At 42.1% G+C, this 21,756-nt stretch overlaps 1 protein-coding gene, 1 non-coding gene and 1 pseudogene across 2 annotated transcripts in view; 2 read left to right on the top strand and 1 right to left on the bottom strand.

Moving 5' to 3' along the window:
* ATP5MK (ATP synthase membrane subunit k) overlaps positions 1–21,756 on the top strand; it is a 259,560-nt gene that overhangs the window by 139,526 nt on the left and 98,278 nt on the right. The gene's annotated exons all lie outside the window — the stretch shown is intronic.
* LOC125994791 (calcium homeostasis modulator protein 1-like) lies at positions 11,855–17,138 on the top strand (annotated as a pseudogene).
* LOC125995142 (5S ribosomal RNA) lies at positions 13,375–13,493 on the bottom strand. The gene has a single exon (XR_007490733.1). It is a non-coding gene; the product is annotated as a 5S ribosomal RNA (ribosomal RNA).

Raw genomic sequence — 21,756 nt, 5'->3', positions numbered from 1 at the left:
TTTAGATTCTAAGCAGGAGAGCGTGTAAGGGGCTTGAGGGCCATAGGAGGTTAAGGCTTGAAACGGCTCTTTGAGGCTTTTCCAATTAAAGGCTTTGTATTGTTGCAATTGCTGGCTAAGGAGGGGAGGGTGGTGAGGGGAGTAAAGGTTTTGGTGGAACAGGGACGGAGCTGAGGCTAGGGAAGTGAAGGGCTGTTTAGGATTTTGCACAGAGGGTGCAGCGGCCTCTTCTGTAGGGGTCTGGGTGCATAGAGCAGAAGCATGGACAGAAGTAAGGGAGGGATATAAATGAGAAGCATTAGAGAGATCTTTAAGAGCATTACTTTGGAGACAAAGGTAGAAGAATCAGTGGTGGAGGGAGGACAAGGGGAAGTATTCTCAGAGGGAGAAGGGAGATGAGAGACAGAATTAGAACGAGAGGGAGTCCTGGAACACTCACGGGAGACTTGTTGTACATGAGATTCAACGGCATGGATGATGTCTTTGGCGGTTCCGGCATTTTTAGTTACAATGATATCTCTTAACAGGCTCCAATATTGGAACATAATTTTTTCCTTCTGTGAATCATCATTATTTACAAAATAATCACTCATTTCATGTCCTACTTTGTCCCAAGTGGACGCAACAATTTCTGGACAGGTAATAATAAACCAATGACATACATTATGAATAAACATAAGAAAATTACAAGTATTCTTTTTGGTAACCTCTACATGTCTGGCTTTCAACTCAGACTGAATATCAATAATGAATTTAAGTTCAGTACTCAATGAAACACCCATGGAAGTGAAGCCAACGGGCGAAGCCCCAAGAGCCAATCAGGGGCGGTGATCAGAACGACTGAAAAAACTGCAGTTTAAATATTTGATTAAGGCTAACTCGTTTCAACGCCTACCCGGATGGGGTATATCCTGCGATTTACGAAACAGCTCCGGACTCGCCGACCCGTAGTCGTTCGGAGTGTGGCGGTGGTCTTCGAGCCCAGCGTTGGGCGCCAAAATGCGGGGTCCTGAAGCCCCCCAGGGGGGCCCGGCCAGCAGGAATTAGCTGGGAAGACTTCTCAGACAACCGCACTCCTATTTTGCTAGGTAGAAGAACAACCACACCTGTAAAAATCTGAGAGAGGTTAATAATAAAGACCCAAGGCAGCGTCTCACTGTTCAAGGGCAACTTTATTTGGCTACAGCTCCTTCTTATATAGAGAAGGAGAAGGGGGCAGTACAAGGGTGATGTCAATCACACTTTTGGCATGAAAATTACTTCATTATTCCAAATAAGGCAAGTGGGCAATACTTCTTGCAGTATCCATGGAAATTTCTAGTGACCTTCCAGCTGCATTCCTAATTGCTTGACTATCAGGAGGTGGTGCAAGATGTGCTTGCCTCAGTGATCTTGAACAGACAATGTAGCATATACACAATAATGAATGTCTTGTAAACTCAGGGATATGGTTAAAGGAGTAAGGCCTCTTTTCTGGGAATGGTACTGGGCTGTGTTGCTCTCCTCCGGGCTAAAAGATTAATTATACTTTGCAGCTGCATTTTCCTTTCTCTTTGGCCCAAGAACTTACAGCAAGACTGCATGTAGCCTTTAGGTGAAAGGCTGGATTATGGCAGAAAGAATAGCAAAATGGCCTCAAACAAGTCAGTCCCCAACACATCTAAATCGTCAGAACAAACAGACTCAAAATCAAAGTTGCAAACACACATCAGGAAGAAAGAAGGGGCCTACATAAATAGCTTAATGACACAGCTTATAAAATTAGAAAAACAACAAAATGAACCCAAAATAAGTAGGCAGAAGGAAATAACAAAGCTTAGAGCAAAAATTACTGAAGGGGAAACCAAAAACATTCCAAAAGATCAACAAAAGCAAAAGTTGGTTCTTTGAAAAAGTAAACAAGATTGATAGACCAGTGGCAAAACTCACAAAGAAAAGGAGCTTGAAACTTAATAAATTGGATTATAAATGAAAAATGGGGAGATCACTACAGATAATAGAGAGATGCAAAGGGTAATCAGAGACTACTTTGAGAAACTCTATGCCATGAAATATGAGATCCTGGAATAAATGGGGGGAAAAAGGAAAAAGAAAAGACATTATTGTAATAATGCCCAGAGATAATAGAGATGTGGACCGGAAGGACCAGTTCATTATATGATGCTCACTACAAAGAGTGATGAATGCAGTTAGAGAAATGACTACAATAAGAACTACCATTACAATGTTGATAAGTGAGAGAAGTAAAGGGCCTGTCTCAAATACAGGAAGGGGGTAGGGGAAGAAGGAAATGGGGGTGGGGTGGTGAGAATTTGCATTGGTGAAGGGGGTTGTTCTTTCTATGACTGAGGCCCAACTACAAACATATTTGTAATCATGGTGGTTAAATATAGATATAAAAATGTTGTAACAGATTTACTATAGCAGTTAATTATATAAAATTCTGAAAGACAAAATAATTTTGGTGTATATATATACAAACATACATATATCTCTGCAATATAGAAGAACTGCTCATTATATGAAATAGTAAAGTTTAAACTGATAAAATAATAAAAAAAATAAGGAGCCAAATAACATAATGGATAAGGAATTTTTCTTGGACATAGCCAACCCAACCCAGGTATGATCCTCAATACTGCTGGGAAGATCCCTGAACACAAATCCAGGAGTAAGATCTAAGCACCACTGCTGGGTGTGCATGAAAACCCCCCCCCAAAAAAAAAAAAAACTACCCACAAACAGTACTTGCATACCCAAGTTCATCATAGCATAAATCTCAACAGTTAAATTGTGGAGGACACGAAAGCTGCTGACAAATGGACAGCTAACAAACAACTCAGCCTCTAAATACCAATATTTGAATACTGCTTGTATTTTTTGTTGTTTTGTTTTGGGGCCACCTGGTGGCGCTCAAGGGTTACTCCTGGCTCTGTGCTCAGAAATCACTCCTGGCATGCTCAGGGATGGAACCCTGGTTAGCTGCATGCAAAGCAAATGCCCTACCACTGTGCTATTGATCCAGACCCTGTCTTTTTTTTTTTTTTTTTGGTTTTTGGACCACACCCGCTTGACGCTCAGGGGTTACTCCTGGCTATACGCTCAGAAATCGCTCCTGGCTTGGGGGGACCATATGGGATGCCGGGGAATCGAACCGCGGTCCGTCCTACACTAGCGCTTGCGAGGCAGACACCTTACCTCTAGCGCCACCTTCCCGGCCCCAATCATTAATTTTCATATAATGCTTCTTACTTATATGTACAACAAATTTTACATACCAGCAGTGAATTCATGTGGTGTGGATCAGGAGAATGAATAACATTTCTACTTTTTGTATGATATGTAAGAAAGACATGTTGTTTTGTTTTTATTTTTTTATGTTACCTTTATTTAAACACAGTGATTCCAAACATGATTGTCATTGGGATTCAGTCATAAAAAGGACATCCTCTTCACCAGTGCAACCTTCCCATCAGCAATGGCCCCATTTCCTCCCTACCTAACCCCCACCTATATTCAGGACAGACTTTCTATATCCCTCACTCACTGACATTGTTGTGATAGTTCTCAGCGTAGTTATTTCTCTAACTGCACTCATCCCTCTTTGTGGTGAGCTTCATAACTTGAGCCGATTCTTCCTGTCCTCAACTCTGGGAATTATTTCAATGTCTTTTATTTTAATTAAAACCTATAGATGAGTGAGACTATTATGTGTGTGTCTCTCTCCCTCTAACTTATTTCACTCAGCATAATAGATTCCATGTACATCCATGTATAGTAAAATTTCATGACTTCATCTCTCCTGACTGCTGCATAATATTCCATTGTGTATATGTACCACAGTTTCTTTAGCCATTCATCTGTTGAAGGGCATCTTGGTTGTTTCCAGAGTCTGGCTATTGTAAATAGTGCTGCAATGAATATATATGTGAGGAAGGGATTTTTGTATTGCATTTTTGAGTTCCTATGGTATCTCTAGGAGTGGTATAGCTGGATCGTATGGGAGCTCAATTTTCAGTTTTTTGAGGAATCTACATATTGTTTTTAATAAGGGCTGGACTAGATGGCATTGCCACCAGCAGTGAATAAGAGTTCCTTTCTCTCCACATCCCCACCAGCACTGATTGTTCTTTGTGATGTGTGCCAGTCTCTGTGGTGTGAGATGGTACCTCATTGTAGTTTTGATTTGCATCTCCCTGTTGATTAGTGATGTAGAGCATTTTTTATGTGCTTTTTGGTCATTTGTATTTCTTTTTTGAGAAATTGCCTGTTCATTTTTTCCCCATTTTTGATGGGGTTAAATGTTTTTTTTTTTTTCTTGTTAAGTTGTAAGTACCTTGTATATCTTTGATATTAGCCCCTATCTGATGGGTGTTGGGTGAATAGTTTCTTCCATTCTGTGGGTGGCTTTTGTATCCTAGGCATTATTTATTTCCTTTGATATGCAGAGGTTTCTCAGCTTACTTTTGTGTATCTTTCCTTTGACTTGTTTGGAGAGTGCTGTTACTTCCTTGGAGATGCCTTTCATTTCAATGTCATGGAGTGTTTTACCTACATGTTGTTCTATATGCCTTATGGTTTCAGGTCTGATATCAAGGTCTTTGATCGACTTGCATTTGACTTTTGTGCAGGGTGTTAGAGGGAGATCTGAGTTAGTTTTTTTTTTGCAAGTGGCTGACCAGTTTTCCCAACAACACTTTGTTGAAGAGGCTTTCTTGCTCCATTTTCATTTATTGCCCCTTTATCAAAGATTAATTTATTGTATTTCTGGGAAGCATTCTCTGAATACTCTATTCTATTCCACTGATCTGGGGAAAGTGATGCCTCCCATATTCCTTTTCCCAAGGGCTGCTCTAGTTATTCAAGGGTGTTTATTGTTCCAGATGGATTTTAGGAGTGTTTGATCAACTTCTTTGAAGAATGTCATGGTAATCCTTAGAGGGATTGCATTAAATCTGTACAATGACTTGGGGAGTATTGCCATTTTATTGATGTTAATCCTGCCAATCCATGAGCAGGGTATGTGTCTCCATTTCTCTGTGTCCTCTTTTATTTCTTGAAGCTGGGTTTTGTAGTTTTCTTTTTATAACTCCTAAAGATGTGGCATCTTTAGTTAAGTTGACTCTAAGATATTCGAGTTTGTGGGACACTAATGTGAATGGGATTTTTTCATGTCCATTTCTTTTCTATCATTATTGGTGTATAAGAAGGCCATTATTGGGCCCGGAGAGATAGCACAGCGGTGTTTGCCTAGCAAGCAGCCGATCCAGAACTAAAGGTGGTTGGTTCGAATCCCGGTGTCCCATATGGTCCCCCGTGCCTGCCAGGAGCGATTTCTGAGCAGACAGCCAGGAGTAACCCCTGAGCACCGCCGGGTGTGACCCAAAAAAAAAAAAAAAAAAAAAAAAAAAAAAGGCCATTATTTTTTGTGTGTTAATTTTGTAGCCTGCCACTTTGCTATATGAATCTATTGTTTCTAGAAGATTTTTGGTAGAATCTTTAGGGTTTTCTAAATATACTATTTATACTAAATATAATATACTAAATATACTATAAATACTACTAAATATACTATTATGTCATCTGAAAACAGTGAGAGCTTTTCTTCCCTTCCTATCTGGATGCCCTTGATATCTTTTTCTTGCCTAGTCACTATGGCAAGAACTTCCAACACTATGTTGAATAGGAGTGGTGAGAGAGGACAGCCTTGGGAAAGACATGTTTAAATGCTTTTGTACTTGTTGCTATACTGCTTGCCAGATTTTTCATTACATTCTGCAAGAATACTGATAAGTGTATTATAAAAAGCTTTATAAATATAGCCATGGTTTTGTTTTTATTTTTATTTATTTATTTTTTTTTTGCTTTTTCTTTCTCCTTGGCACCTTGAGTATTATTGATGTTTCATGGCATTATGTTGGTTTGCATAAATACAAGCAAGAAATTTTCCTCTCTGTAGTGGATATTACGCCTTATGAGACAGGAAATCTTAAAAATCAGATAGGATGTTGCCCTGGCATACATAGATTTACTCCAAAGAGGGTTTAACACCCAGACAATTTAGCAACAGCAACAAACTGCTTTCAGGGCAGGGCTCTCCACATTGCCCTCTTAATGGTGAAGTGAAACTACAGGATACTCCACATCACCCTGACTTTGATGTAGGATATACACAGATTCCAGGATCTTTAACTACAGAAACCTAACACCAACAACAGCGATTGTGAAAAAAAAATTTTTATTGGAACCAAAAATTATTCAGAAATCCTGCAGGGTTCAGGGTGAGGGTGGAGAGAAAAACTATTTTTCTGTAACTAAATGTATTCTAATGAGTTTAACTTAAAATCTACTTCTTATGTGAAAATGTAATAGACCAAATCATGAAGAACTCAAAGCTGTAAATGCAATAATTAGCCTAGCTAAAACTCTACCAGTAAAAACTTTGTCTAATTAGGAAAAGTAACATTCTAGATCTATATGTGATTATACAAATAAATAAAATGTAAATTCCATTGATGATGTTAGAACATTTATAAATTAAGATGGAAAAAATCTCACTGATATGCCATAAAAATGGAATATTTAATTTTCTTGTTTCATTTTTCATTTAAGTTTCAGCAAAACAGAAGTTTCTGAGTTAGTAAAAGTAAAATTTGGGGTGGAAAGTCATTACATTTAAGTGATTTTATAATTGTACCATTCCACTCAAGATATATTAATATAATGTCTTACTAAACACGTTATTTTCTAAATTGTCAACAGATGATGAGGTTAGAAATCAACTGAATAACTATCTATGAAATTATCTAAATTGTATGAATTAGCATACAAAAAGGTTTGATAGATGTGTGGATAATTTATAGTTTATCTAGCTATACATATAGTTGTATATATATATATAGCTGTGTATATATAGTTTATCTAGCTATGTATATATAGCTTTATTAAGTTAATTCCAGATTTATGGCCTTCATATGAAAACATCAAAAAGGAACATAGGTTGTTCTGGACACTCCTGGCTCTATGCTCAGAAATCGCCTCTGGCAGGCTCTAGGGACCATATGGGATGCTGGGATTTGAACCACTGTACTTCTGCATGAAAGGCAAATGCCTTACCCTCCATGCTATCTCTCCAGCCCCTGTTCTGGACTTTTGACTTTAATTTATATACAAAATTCTTTAGACAGACCTCAGGTGACCTGAGCCAAGGGAGTCCCAGGTTCCCAATGTCACTACCATTTGAATCCATTATCATCTGGGAATCGCCTGGCCCCTGCTGGGTTAGGAGACTTGGCAGCAAGACCGCAGGCCCAGGGCCTTCACAGGCCTTATGAAAGAGCTTTTCCCTCCTTCTCATCAGTTCTTTCTTCTCAAATCGTGGGGGCGCGCTAGGACAACTGTTGTAGTCCATCATGATATCATAATGCTCATAATTATAAGTTGCCTCTAGTAAAAGGGATGTGCAAGACCCACTGAATAATAATACATGGTATATATTCCCTATACAATGTTCATTACCATATCACATATTTTCTAGAATGCTCTAAATACAATCTATTCCAGGCAGCCTTTTTCTCAATAAAGTAAAGTTTACCATCACCAAATGGGATTGGACCAGAAAATGGAAAATCTTTTCTGGCTTTAATCATTTCTTCTTTCTCTCTCTCCCTTTTCTTATTTTATGTACCATCTCACCTGAGTCTGCTTTTTAACTGTAACTCATTAATCAATTACAGGATATTCACCATACTAATGGTCGTCTAATGTTCATCTGTAATGGATATAATATCAATTTAAATGTATTATCTCTCCAGACAGTACTCACTATCATGTCACTTGGTTATTTAGACATAAAAACCATGATTGTTGTTTTTGGTTTTTGGTTTTTGGTTTTTCGGGCTACACTCATTTGATGCTCAAGGGTTACTCCTGGCTAAGCGCTCAGAAATTGCCCCTGGCTTTGGGGGGACCATATGGGACGCCAGGGGATCGAACCGCGGTCCATCCTTGGCTAGCACTTGCAAGGCAGACACCTTACCTCTAGCACCACCTCGCCAGTCCCTCCATGATTGTTCTTAAGAATGCTCCACACACAACTTAACCTATGAAGTCTTTTTTCAATCTAGTTTACCCTTACCAAACATGATCAGCCTAAAAGAAAAAAGTGGGGAGATCTTTCACAGCAGATTTACCAGCTTTACTTCTTTTTTTCTCCTTTTCCCTTCTCTTCCAGTGTTCTATCTCATATCACCTGGGAAACCCATTCAAAGATGTTTCCAACCAATGAATAACAAGCTTTATTCTGAGTGGCATGGGGTCTGATTAATCCCACAGGGTGAGAGAATAAAAATGGCTGCATAGGAGGATGGGGTGATACTTCCTCAAGGTGAGAGTGATTGTTGGAGAGTGGGGTGATGGTTGGGAATGGGACAACAGTGGGAGGAGAACTAAATAGAGAGAACTGATGGATGGACAGACAGAGGAAAGATGGTTGGATACACAGACAAATGGGAGGATGGGGCGGATGGGAAGTTGGATGGAGGTGGTTGAGAGAAGGGATGGCATGTGGACAGGTGGGCAAATCTGGAGAAGGGTAGAGGGACCCTTAGAGGTGAGCCTGGGGACTACTCAACACTGCCTACTCATCAATCCACTCCTGAATTCCCACCTCCCTGAAGGCTGGAGCATCACCCTACTACTTATCATCCTGGCCTTCCTGCTGCACTGCCTGAGGCCCTGCTTCGACCAGACAGCTTTTCTGCATCACAGATACTGGAGCAACTACATCAGTGCTTCTCAATTATTTTCTGTCATGCTCCTCTAGGAAGAAGAAAACTAGTCGAGGTCCAAGTCTCATCCAACCGGTGGAGTTGACAAGTGCCCTGAGTCAAATCTTCAAGCAGTTTATAAAGAGCTTTAAAGCTTTTACAACTCAAGTATTTCATTGGTTAATACAAGTAGTTCATTCAAACTTCTCATTTGCATAATTGGCTTCTTTCCATTTGCACACAAATCACATCAGTTTTAGGATTGAAGTCCCAACTCATTGCTGACTCAACTTTGTGTGAAAGGGTCCTTATCAGGTGGAACATTCGAACCAACCAAGTTCTTCTATTTTAGCAGAAAAGGGTGGGGGGGGTCTTGCCCTTTAGAAGGTACATTTTGCAGTTTTATCTTTGGACTAACACCCTCAGTCTAAGGAGAAGTTGTAAAGTGGAAAAATACTTTACAGTGGCTTTACTGGGTGCTTGGGACCACCTTAGTCCTAGACTCAGGGGGTTTTGGTACTCACACAAGCAACCCAGTCCCCTCCATATTGGGCCATTTCTACGCTTCTAGGTTTCATCTACTCAATAATCCTGCCTCATCCTGTCCACTCCATCTGCCCCATTATAGTCAGGCCATGCAAATGTTCAAAATTTGCATGGACTGAGCAAGATTTAAGGGAGTGTTGACAAGAATTGGGAGATAAGGAGGAAAGAACCCATAGAGAGGTCCAAGATCATCAGAGATAAATTTACCAGTCCTGGGAATGTAGGAAGCTCCGTGACCCCATTTAAGCTGCAAGGAAATGCCTGAGAGTCAGTGAAGGGTCACACACATCATCATATACTCTTGTCCCTTTAGCTAGCACTTCCTGCAGGCAAAGCTCTGTACTGGGGTTCAGACAAGAAACAACAGAAGATGTGGCCCCTGTCTTATAGAGGGGTGGAGATGGGTTTGGAAAAAATTATAATCCAAAGCAGGAGGCATCACTATATAACCACAGCAAGCCATGAGCCCTAGAGATTTAGCACAGAGAATGGGAATCTGAGGCCTGTGATCAGGCTTTGTACATGGGAGAGTTCCAGTTCCATCCCTGTCTGTACATGGTCCCCTGAGCACCACCAGGATGGCACCAGAGAAGAAACAAATATAGTCCCCAAACACTATTAAGTGTGGTTCCAACCAAAAAAAATTCTTTTATAGGGAACTCAAAAATAAAAGAGAAAGATTTTAGAGGCCTGATCTATAGCATGGTGTGGAAGGCATTTATTTGCCTTGCACACGGCTGACCCAGGTTTGATCCCTAGCCTCCCTTATGGTCCCTCATGTCTGTCAGGAGTAATTTTTGAGTACAGAGCCAAGAGTAACCTCTGAACACTGCCAGGTGTGGCCCCCAAACAAGATAAAATTTAAAATACAAAATTAAATTAAAGTCTTAATAAGGAGAGATTTTAGGGGCCAGATATAGCACAGTGGGTAGAGTATTTGTCTTGCATGAAGCTGACCTGGGTTCAATTCCTGGCATCCCATTCCATCCCCTGAACCTACCAGGAGTGAGTTTTTGAGAGCAAGCCAGAGTAATCCTTAAGCCCTGCCAGCTGTGGTCCAAAATCAAAAAAGAGAGATTTTTTGTTTGATTGTTTTTGTTTGTTTGGTTTGGTTTTTGGGGTTTATTTTGTTTGTTTTTGGGCAACACCCAGCGGTGCTTAGGGGTTGCTCCTGGCAGGAACGGGGGACCATATGGGATGCCGGAATTTAAACCAACCACCTTAGGTCCTGCATCGGCTTCTTGCAAAGCAAACACTGCTGTGCTATCTCTCAGGCCCCAATGTTTGTTTATTTTTAATAGTTTCTTTGGTTTTGTTTTGGACCATACTCAGCAGTGCTCAGTCCTATTCTCAGCTTTAGGGCATGTTCCTGGTAGTGCCAGAGATCACGCATGGGACTTTTCTGAGCTGTTTCCGTGAGTTACCTTTTTGATCCAGTCTTTTCTTCTTTTTTTCCCATTTCCCCCTCCTATTGGCCTCCTTCTGCTGGAGATGTCCTTGCAGAATGTTGGAATTCTCCCATGCCTGGCCATGGTTCCTGCATCCTCTCACTAGGGGCCACATCCTTTATTAATGATTCGTGAGCATAAGTTTCCCAGGGCCTGGTGGTGGTGGCCACGAGGTTTGTGGCAGAACTGGAGCATTCTTGTCTGAACTGTGCCCAAGAGGCCCACAATTGCTGTGACTCTGGGAGGGATGGGGTGGACAGCAAAACTGCTTCTGAGATCACACTCAGGTATGTGGGCTGTTCCAGGGACTGAACTCAAGGCATCTCCTACTTAGTTCACCCCCAGGTCCAAGAGAGAGATTTTTAAAATAAAGTATTTCAAGATTATGATTTACAGGGCCAGAGAGATAGCACAGCGGCGTTTGCCTTGCAAGCAGCCGATCCAGGACCAAAGGTGGTTGGTTCAAATCCGGGCATCCCATATGGTCCCCCATGCCTGCCTGGAGCTATTTCTAAGCAGATAGCCAGGAGTAACCCCTGAGCACCGCCGGATGTGGCCCAGAAACCAAAAAAAAAAAAAAAGATTATGATATACATAGTTGCTCATAATACACTTGTTTCTGCCACTCTATGTTCCAAAACTAATCCCACCACCCATGTAAAATTCCCACCCATTCCTAAGGCACGGAATAATGTATTTTATGTTGCTTATTTACAAGTAAATATTAATATAATTATTTTTAAGTACAGCAAAAAGAAATTTGTGAAATTTATTGTATCTCACAATGAGGTCTTTAAGTCATTATCAGAAGGTTTACTAAGCTATTCGTTGCTAGTTGATCTTTCTGTTATTTGTTTTGTTTCTGAACATTAAGTGATTTTGAATCCACAATGATATCTAACTTGGTTTGTTCCTACTAGGATAACAGTACTAAAAAAATTTGACCTGCCAGTGTCAGACATAAGTTTCCTCAGCTCCTTGCCCTGAGCCTTCCCTCCTTGCCATGAGGTGGGTATCCAGAGGGCTGAGTGCACTGCTTTCAGACCCAGACTGAGGAGGTGCTGAGGTGGGGTTAGGGGGCTAGGGGCCAGGATGGACAAGTTCAGGATGGTCTTCCAGTTCTTACAGTCCAGCCAGGAGTCCTTCATGAATGGCAGCAGCAGCAGCATGGCCCTGGCCAGCGCCCAGATCTACTCGGCCTTCGACTTCAACTGCCCTTACCTGCCTGGCTACAACATGGTCTGTAGCCTACAGCCTAAGCGACACTGGTGCTTTTCCTGCTTGGCCTGGTCCTCAACAACAACATGTCCATGCTGGCCTTGGAATGGAAGCGGCTCATTGTTTACAAGCCAAGGACCCTGCCGTACTGTGCTACATTTTCTGCTCCATGGCCCAGTGTACCCTCGTTGTGCCTTGGTCTACTGCTCAATGGCAAGCGCTTCCTCTGTGCCTTCTACACCGCTGTGCCCGTAGCTGCGCTGGGCAATGGCAGCTTGACCCCCAGCCTGCCTGCACCCGAGCTCGCCCGCCTGCTGGCCAGGGTGCCCTGTCCCGAGATCTACAATGGTGACTGGTTGCTGACCCGAGAAGTGGCTATGTGCTATCTGTGCTGCATCTCCCAGGAGAGGGCTCACCATGGCCTGAGGCCTGGGGTTTGAAAGAGACTTGCTCTCCTACCTTCTAAGGGTACCCCAGGGCTTGGGAGAGAACTCAGGGATCAAGATTGTGTGCTTGCATATTCCAGTATCACATAGGCTCCCAAGTATTTCTGGAGTGGTTCTGGGGATCCTATTCCTTAGCTGAGCTACATCCTGGACCCAGATCATCAAACCATCAGGTGAATTGACAGAGTATTGCTGAGAATGACTCCCGTGGCCCTCAGCGGCCTAGAATCCCCACAAAATATGTATGCCTGGGGCCTCTTTGGACAGTTTCCCACAGATGAAGGTGAGAGGCACTGGCTAATTTTTCAGCTGAGTTTTTGTGTGTGTCTTTTTTGTTTGTGTGTGATGCTGGGGGCTTCACACATGCAAGGTAATTTTTCTGAGCTGCCTCCGGCCCCTAGTAGAGTTTCTGAGGCAGGAACCCCTATGATGAGGCCCCTTTTAGAAGAGACCATGACACGCTATGTGGAAAGCATGCTTTGGGTAAGGCCAGGGTGGCATCACATCCTCATTCAGGAGCCAGGATATGCATAGTTTTCCTCTCTGGAGGGCCATGGAAGACACAGGAATGGCTGAATTATTTGAGTACATTTCTGTGGCAAATGCCCCCACCTGGTGCCTCTCTGTTCAGGAGGAAGTGGAGACTAAGGGAGCTTCAGGTGTCTTGCTTCTCAACATCTCTAGTGGGGGAAAAAATCCTTCATGAGAGGAAAATGGGTAACGAGCTGCTGAATATGAAATAATGAAAGCACACACAAGTATATGGGGTCAACACATCTTCTGGCAGGAGTGAGACAAGTTTAATTTTTAAGCAGGGGGTTTTATAACAGATAAACCCCGACATTGGTATAGAGAAGAATGTTTACAATCAGAAAGCAAAGTTTAACAGTAAACAATACTTAAGCTATGGGTGTGAGCCATAAGAATTCTTTTTTTTTTTTTAATATAAGCCTACAGCACCCGGTATTCCCAGGCGGTCTCCCATCCAAGTACTAACCAGGCCTGACCCTGCTTAGCTTCTGAGATCAGACAAGATCCAGCGCATTCAGAGTGGTATGGCCGTAGACAAGCCTTAAGAATTCTAAGCCACAAAGGAGAAGGTCACAACTCAAGGCAGCTCCCTACAAGCCAACTTCAAATGCAAAATAAGGGATTCTTAAGAAGTAGAAAAAAATCTAGGAACATGGTTTTCACTGGGATGGGCTCTATTGTTTTAGAGGTCAAGTAAAGGAAGGAGCCAAATCCCCTAAGGTGTGGCTCCCATTTTCTTTTTTTTTTAATTTTATTTTTAATTATGAGAATAATGATACAAAGAGGACAAGGTAAAGTTACAGTGAAAGGACAATCGCCCATAAACAGAGTTCTCAGAAGAAATCCCCTTGCTGACGCCTAAATATTGAACTTACAGTCAAAAAAACATTAAGAAAAATAAGGCAGAACCCATGTACAATTACTTTGTCCACAAGTCCCCAGATTGCAGTACATTATAACATTTCTTAGCAGTACACAAAGCAACCTAAAGCCATGAGATTTATGTGACTCCTTAAACATTGAAGGCATAGTATTTTTTTATATTTTCATGCACATACATATTAGTTTAAGTTAACATCAAAAGTTTAAGAGGTTTTTTTAAGGGTTAGTCAAAAGGGCACAGTAAAAATGGTGTTAGAGTGGCAAATATTGTTTGCATAGGCCCACCAAAATATGGAGAACATGGAAAGGAAAAGCCTTGGTCTAAATACAAGGACACCCCTACCCCTGAAGTTTCCTGGCATAAGGCCAACTCTAGGCTCCAGGAAAACTAGTTTATTCAATCCAAGTCATTGTCTGTAGTGCCAATACAGTTTTATTTTTCACACAGTCTCTATTGTTGGCATCAGGTTTCTGTATTGAAGATCCTGGAATCTGCACATCCTACATTGAAGTCAGGCTGGTTTGGAGTATCCTCTAGTTTTACCTCACAATTAAGGGGCAATACAGAAAGCCCTGTCCAGTAAGCAGGTCATTGTTGTTAAGTCTTCTCAGTGTTAAGGGAAATCTCTTTTGAGTAGGTGGATGTCAGAGCAGTGGTAGGGTCTTCCCTGGTAGAGGATTGCCTCCAGGTGATGTTATAGACAACCTCGGATGTTTCGTAGATGTCTTCTCTAGATCAGGGGTGAATGGAGAATGCCGATTCTTCTGAGACCTGTGCCAGGTCTTTATGTCAATGTTCGGGGTGTAAGGTCCCATTGCACTACAAGATTTGTGTGTTCCCATCTCTATTAGGTAAGAACTTATTTGTATGTATAGTATTTTCCAGTTTTAGTGTGCCTATGCAAACAAGAAATAAAGCCACGTGGCGTTATCAGAGTATATGGGGGCGTAAGAACACGTCCAACAATACCCATGACTTGGTTCAAACCTAAGCATTAAATGGAGGGATTCTTTCACACCAAATTCCATATTGAACAGTTCACAAAGAGAAGATAAAAAAGGGGGGGGATCGTCACTGTTTAAGAAAATATTCAGCAAAAGTTATAGCCATCAAAGAAAACACACATAAAACGTTGAAAAGACATACATGTCCTTTTTATGCCTTTTGGAATGGTTGGGTGGATGTTAACTTCAGGGCACCACTTTGGTCTGTGACTTAGGACTCTATAGTACTTAAGTTAAAAAGGGTAAATGAGGAGTTATGATGATAGGGGTTAAGAGAGTTAAAGAGAAAAATGATCTTTTGTAGGGGTGTGAGAAAGGGTAGAGTACAAAATGGACATTCTGCATACATAAAAACATAATTCAATGATAGGGTGTACTATTAATGTATCTTGTGTATATGGGGGCACTAGCCCCCGCCCAGTTTTGAAAATATAGACTGGAAAGAGATTACCAGTGACTGCATCAAGAAGCTGGGTGGTCAGAAGTTCAGAGCCCCACCCAGACCCTCCCTAAGGAGCTGACTGGGGAATGGGGGGAAAGCCTAGGGTACCTTCAAGCTCTGCCAAGGGTGGCTCCCATTTTCTGAGAAGAGTCAATAGCCCAGGATCAGTATTCTGGCTAAGCCCTTGATTACCAGAAACTGAAGCAACAATGACATATTTGAAAAAGAGAAAAACTATTGTCTTTGCTTTTAGGTGTGAAATGTTATCCAGAAAAGAGGTTTTCTTAATAATCTTTGGTGCTGGAATTTTTAAAAAGAATTTGATTGAGGCCAATTTTTGCCTGACAAAGGAGAGATAGCCAAATAATGACAGAATATGTAATACCAAGCATGAATTGATCTCTTCAAGAATTCCTAAACTATCCACGCAGGAGAAAAAGTGTCCACAGTGGGCCTTTTGAGGAACTCTGTGGGGGCTATTTCAGCTCTCCACACCAGGGAAATCTAAGGATACATGTGGTGTGCTGGGTTCCCCTAAAATGGAGATGTTTATGCATGTTGTGGGATGAGGGTCTGGTGGCCCCTCAAGAGAAGACTTGGAAAATGTGGTACCATTAAGGCAGGGGAGGAGATTTAGAGACATCAGGTTCAGCGCCACTACTCCCAAATTCTCTCCCTTGGGTTCCTATTCCAAGCATCCCCTTGAATCCCTCTGCTCTATGAATAGCTGTATAGGAGCCTGGAGTATTGAGAGGAAGAGCAGGAGACTGTATCCATTTGACATGCACTGAGAAGCAAGACCAGACACCCAACGTGAATCTCACAGTCTAAGGCTGCACCCAAACTGCACTCCTGAGCTGCAAGCACCAAGTCTCCCATGGGGTCCCCTAAACAACCTCACTCTGATCCTGACTTAGATCCAGACAGAACAACAACAACAAAAAAACCCAAATTCCATCTGAGGGTTTGGAGCAACAGTAGAGTGAATAAGGGGAGGAGGGGTTCTTTTATGTGACTGACTCACACCCCATATGGTCCCCCAAGCATGCCAGGTGTGGTGATCCCTGAGCTCAGAGCCAGCACTAAGCCCTGAGTACTGCCAAGTGTGGCTCAAAGACAAAAACAAAAACCAAATCACTTTTGGGAATTAGTTGGCATCATCTAGCCTCCAGGAAGTTTCATGTGTCCATCAGATTTCCAGCTCTGATAAGAAAATGTAGGTCTATCCAGACCTGTTTGACAGCTCAGTGCAGACAGGTGAAGTCTCTTGCCTGCCCAGTGCTTTTGACCCATAGGACCTGCCCTAGGGCCTGCTCAGGGTCTACAAAAGCTGGGACTTGGGGTGTGGCATGAGACTGTAACTGTCTTCCCTCCCACAGGCCCTGGGCTAGTCCTTCATGCTGCTGACCATGCTGCTAGCCTTTGTTGTCTAACCCATGTGGCTGTGCATCATGCAGGCCACCTTCCTCAAGAGCAAATTGGTTCCACTATATTGACATCAAGCGCAAGCTTTTCAACAAGAGGTGATAGAGCACACCAAGGCTTTCACCAAGGTCTACATCCAGCAGTGCTTTAAGGCCAGGGACCAGGACCTGAAGCTGGGGCACTCCCACAGGGTGCTGGCCTCAGCCCCCACCAGCCCATTGGACATGCCAACCCTGACAGGGTGGAGGAGAGGGAAAAGATGTGTGGTATCACAGATCAGGGCGCGGTGATCAGGTTGCTCAGTATCTGGCACAAGTACAAACTGCTCCTGCTCCTGGCCCAGAAGGAGCCACTGGTGGGCAATGGCTGAACAGGGGTAGCTCCCAGGGGCCCCTATGAAGTAGCCACCTATGTCAGCAAGGTGTGAGTCCCCCAGGTGAAGAGAATGGAATGTGGGTGCTGACCCTTAGACCTCCGAAACCTGTGGCAACAGGTGGACCTGAGATGTGGGTATCAGGTCTGGGGAGCCCTGCACCACCTGTCCAGACCATTTCCAAGGAGCCAGACCCATTATAGGATTTGGCTTCTTGGTGCTGGGACATTGCACTGATGTGGGTATCCCCTCCCCCAACTTCTTGTTTATCCCACTGAATGATCAGAACCGCCCACACCTTGAATGGGCAGGTAGAGGAGTCTGCTTCGGGGGGATAGAGAAGGATAAGAAGGAGAGTTAGAGAGAGAAGAGAGAAGATGCAAGGAAGGATGGAGAGTAGCTGAAAGGGAGACAGTGAGCTCCTGAGAGCAGAGGAGGAGGGATCATAGAACAGCAGGAAGAGGCAGCTTAGTTTAGAAGCCATGTGGCACATGGTGGTTAGGGTCTTGTAATAAAGCTGACTGCTTTGTAAATTTTTCCACCTTCACCCTGCAACCTTCAGACCTGCCAGGCCATAGGGTTTGCAGGAGCAGGGCCGAGCTGAGAAAGGCCGCACCATGCCCTTACCAACTCTAGGCCTCATTAATTTCTATTAAAACAACAACTTTACAAGACTGTCTTAATGACTCTTTTAAAGAAGTAGAGTTCAGGGGCCGGGCGGTGGCGCTAAAGGTAAGGTGCCTGCCTTGCCTGCGCTAGCCTTGGACGGACCGGCGGTTCGATCCCCCGGTGTCCCATATGGTCCCCCAAGCCAGGAGCAACTTCTGAGCACATAGCCAGGAGTAACCCCTGAGCATTACCGGGTGTGGCCCAAAAATCAAAAAAAAAAAAAAAAAAAGAAGTAGAGTTCAGAGAAGGTGGCAAGGCCTATTCCAACATCTGCAACACTAAAAGGGATTTTTTGAAAGTTACATGTATTGGAAATTACCACCAGTGCTGATAATACACTTGAAACTATGAAACTCTTTTTTTTTTTTTTTTTTTTTTTTTGAAACTATGAAACTCTTTACTTTTAATGGCAAGCAAATTATAAAACTAAAAACTTGGGCCCAGAGCAATAGCAGAACGGTAGGGTGTTTGCCTAGCAAGCAATTGATCCAGGACAGACAGTGGTTTGAATCCCGGCATTTCATAAGGTCCCCATAGCCTGGAGCGATTTCTGAGTGCATAGCCAGGAGTAACTCCTGAGTGTCACTGGGTGTGGGCAAACAAAACAAAACAAGCAACCAAAAAAAAAAAAAACCTAAAAACTTATATGGAAGAGCTGGAGCGGTGGCGCTAGAGGCAAGGCGCCTGCCTTGCAAGCACTAGCCTAGGATGGACCACAGTTCGATCCCCTGATGGTGTCCCATATGGTCCCTCCCAAGTCAGGAGCGATTTCTGAGTGCATAGCCAGGAGTAACCCCTGAGCATCAAATGGGTGTGACCCCCCCCCAAAAAAAATAAAGCAAAACAAACAAAAAACTTATGTTGGGCCCGGAGAGATAGCACAGCGGCGTTTGCCTTGCAAGCGGCCAATACAGGACCAAAGGTGATTGGTTCGAATCCCGGTGTCCCATATGGTCCCCCGTGCCTGCCAGGAGCTATTTCTGAGCAGACAGCCAGGAGTAACCCCTGAGCATCGCCGGGTGTGGCCCAAAAACCAAAAAAAAAAAAAAAAAAAATTATGTTGATTTTCCTTTAGAAGTCTTCAATTTATCAAAATTCACCAATGAGTTAAAAAGCAAGACTGAGAAATACAATTTATTATCAACTTCAAACCATTATAGTAAAATTAATTGTGGATATTGTACATCATGTACATGTAAAAATGCTTAAAGACAACATTGGATTAAATTTGACCACAGGAAGATCAAAAGAGTCTCCAATACTTCAGTAAAGTCTTCAGCAGCTTACCTTCTTCTCTTTTATACTTTACGGAGACTTACAATGACTGATTCAACTTTTTTCAGCTAGTTATTTCCCTTCTTTCACAGTTTCTATTAAAGCTCTATGACTTTTTCCATAGATATGATTGCAGAAAAGGTTTGAAATCTCTGGACACACACTTAGTGACCCTACTGGTGAATTTCTGTCATGTTTTTCATATTTTCCTTGATTGCATTTACTTATGACTTCTACATAATCATATTTTTTCTTCACAGGGATCTCCCGAAAAGAGACTTCTACATTTGTTAATGTTGATCCATATCATAATATTATTGTATATTCTTATACTCAGTTCTAAGTTTTATAGTCTTCTAATATTTCTTCTTCCTTTTCCCTCAGTTTGGTTTGCAGGATAGAAATGACGTGAAGGGCCCGGAGAGATAGCACAGCGGTGTTTGCCTTGCAAGCAGCCGATCCAGGACCAAAGGTGTTTGGTTCGAATCCCGGTGTCCCATATGGTCCCCCGTGCCTGCCAGGAGCTATTTCTGAGCAGACAGCCAGGAGTAACCCCTGAGCACTGCCGGGTGTGGCCCAAAAACCAAAAAAAAAAAAAAAAAAAAAAAAAAGAAATGACGTGAAAATTTGATAAAATGATACTTTTTGTTTTTTGGGGTTTTTTTCTATAAGTAAATTAATTTTATTTATTTATTTATTTATTTTTGTGTTTTTTGGCTCACACCCAGCAGTGCTCATGGGTTACTCCTGGCTTCATGCTCAGAAATTGCTCCTGGCAGGGAACCATATGGAACACCAGGATTCGAACCGATGACCTTCTGCATGAAAGGCAAATGCCTTACCTTCTTGCTATCTCTCCAGCCCCAATTAATTTTATTTCTAATACTTAAAACTTAGCAGGAAATAAACCTCAAAGCTGACAGTTATTGACAATGAGCATTTTGAAGATAGGAGTCCATTGTTTTTTGTGATGCTATTCACAAATCTGTGAGTCATTTCTTGGGAATTAGAAAGAAATATATTATTTTTCTTTTCTCTCTTCCTTTTTATTTTTTAATATAAATCTTTATTTAAGCACCATGATTACAAGCATGTTTGTAGTTGGGTTTCAGTTATAAACAGAACACCCCCTCATCACCAGTACAACATTCCTACCACTAATGCTCCCGCCTCCCCCACCCCTACCTGTACTCTAGACAGGCTTTCTACTTCTCTCATTCTTTAACATTGTCATGTTAGTTGTTAGTGTAGTTATTTCCCTAACAGAGTTCACCACTCTTTGTGGTGAGCTTCAAATTGTGAGCCGGTCCTTTCAGCCCTTTCAGCCCTTAACTCTATTGTCTCTGGACCTTATTACAGTAATGTCTTTAATTTTTCTTTAAACCCATAGATGAGTGAGACCTTTGACTTATTTCAGTTAATATAATAGATTCCATGTCCATCCATGTATAGGAAAATTTTATGACTTCATCTCTCCTGACAGCTGCATATATTTAATTGTGTATATGTACCACAGTTTCTTTAGCTATTCATTGTTGAAGGGCATCTTGGTTGTTTCCAGAGTCTGGCTATTGTAAATAGCGCTGCATTGAATATAGCTGTGAGCAAGGGATTTTTGTATTGTATTTTTGTGTTCCTAGGGTATATTCTAGGAATATACTGGATCATATGGAAGTTCAATTTCCAGTTTTTTGAGGAATCTCCATATTGTTTTCCATAAAGGGTGGACTAGAGGGCATTCCCACCAGCAGTGAATAAGAGTTCCTTTCTCTCCACATCCCTGCCAGCACTGATTGTTCTTGTTCTTTGTGAATGTGCCAGTTTCTGTGGTGTGAGATGGTACCTCATAGTTGTTTTAATTTGCACCTCCCTGGTAATTAGTGACGTGGAGCATTTTTTTTTCATGTGTCTTTTGGCCATTTGTATTTCTTCTTTGAGGAAGTGTCTGTTCATTTCTTCTCCCCAATTTTTGATGGGGTTATATGTTTGTTTCTTATTAAGTTCTGTCAGTACCTTGTATATTTTAGATATTAGCCCCTTGTCTGATGGGTATTAGGTGAATAGTTTCTCCCATTCTGTAGATGGCTTTTTATCTTAGGCACTATTTACTTTGAGGTGCAGAAGCTTCTCAGCTTAATATAGTCCCATTTGTTTACCTCTGTTTCCACTTGTTTGAAGAATGCTATATCCTCCTTGAAGATGCCTTTAGTCTCAAAGTCATATAGTGTTTTACTGATGTGTTGTTATATATACCTTATGGTTTCAGACCTGATAACAAGTGGTGTTGGCACAACTGGTTAGCCACTTGAAAAAAAGCGAACTCAGACCCCCATCTAACATCATGCACAAAGATCAAATCCAAATGGACTAAAGACCTTAATATCAGGCATGAAAAATGGTACCTTTTGATGTCGACTCCCTTTTCAGTGCTCTTCAACAATTCTCAATTTATTATAAATATACAGTCCAGTATTGTGAGTATTATTCTCCATGCCTGTTTATTTATTTATTGTTTTGTTTTTTGGGGGGCCATAACTGGTATGCTCAGGGGTTACTGCTAGTTATGTGCATAGAAATCGCTCCTGGCTTGGGGGACCATATGGGACGCCAGGGATCGAACTGCTATTCGTCCTAGGTCAGCCACATGCAAGGCAAATGCCCTACTGCTGTGCCACCACTCTGGCCCCTCTCCATACCTGTTTTATACAAGAAATTGTCTTGCAGATAT

This window comes from Suncus etruscus, chromosome 17 (assembly GCF_024139225.1).
Source record: "Suncus etruscus isolate mSunEtr1 chromosome 17, mSunEtr1.pri.cur, whole genome shotgun sequence".
Classification (NCBI taxonomy): Eukaryota; Metazoa; Chordata; class Mammalia; order Eulipotyphla; family Soricidae; genus Suncus; species Suncus etruscus.
Note: the sequence above shows the minus strand (reverse complement) of the source record. Positions and strands in the feature narration are given on the sequence as shown.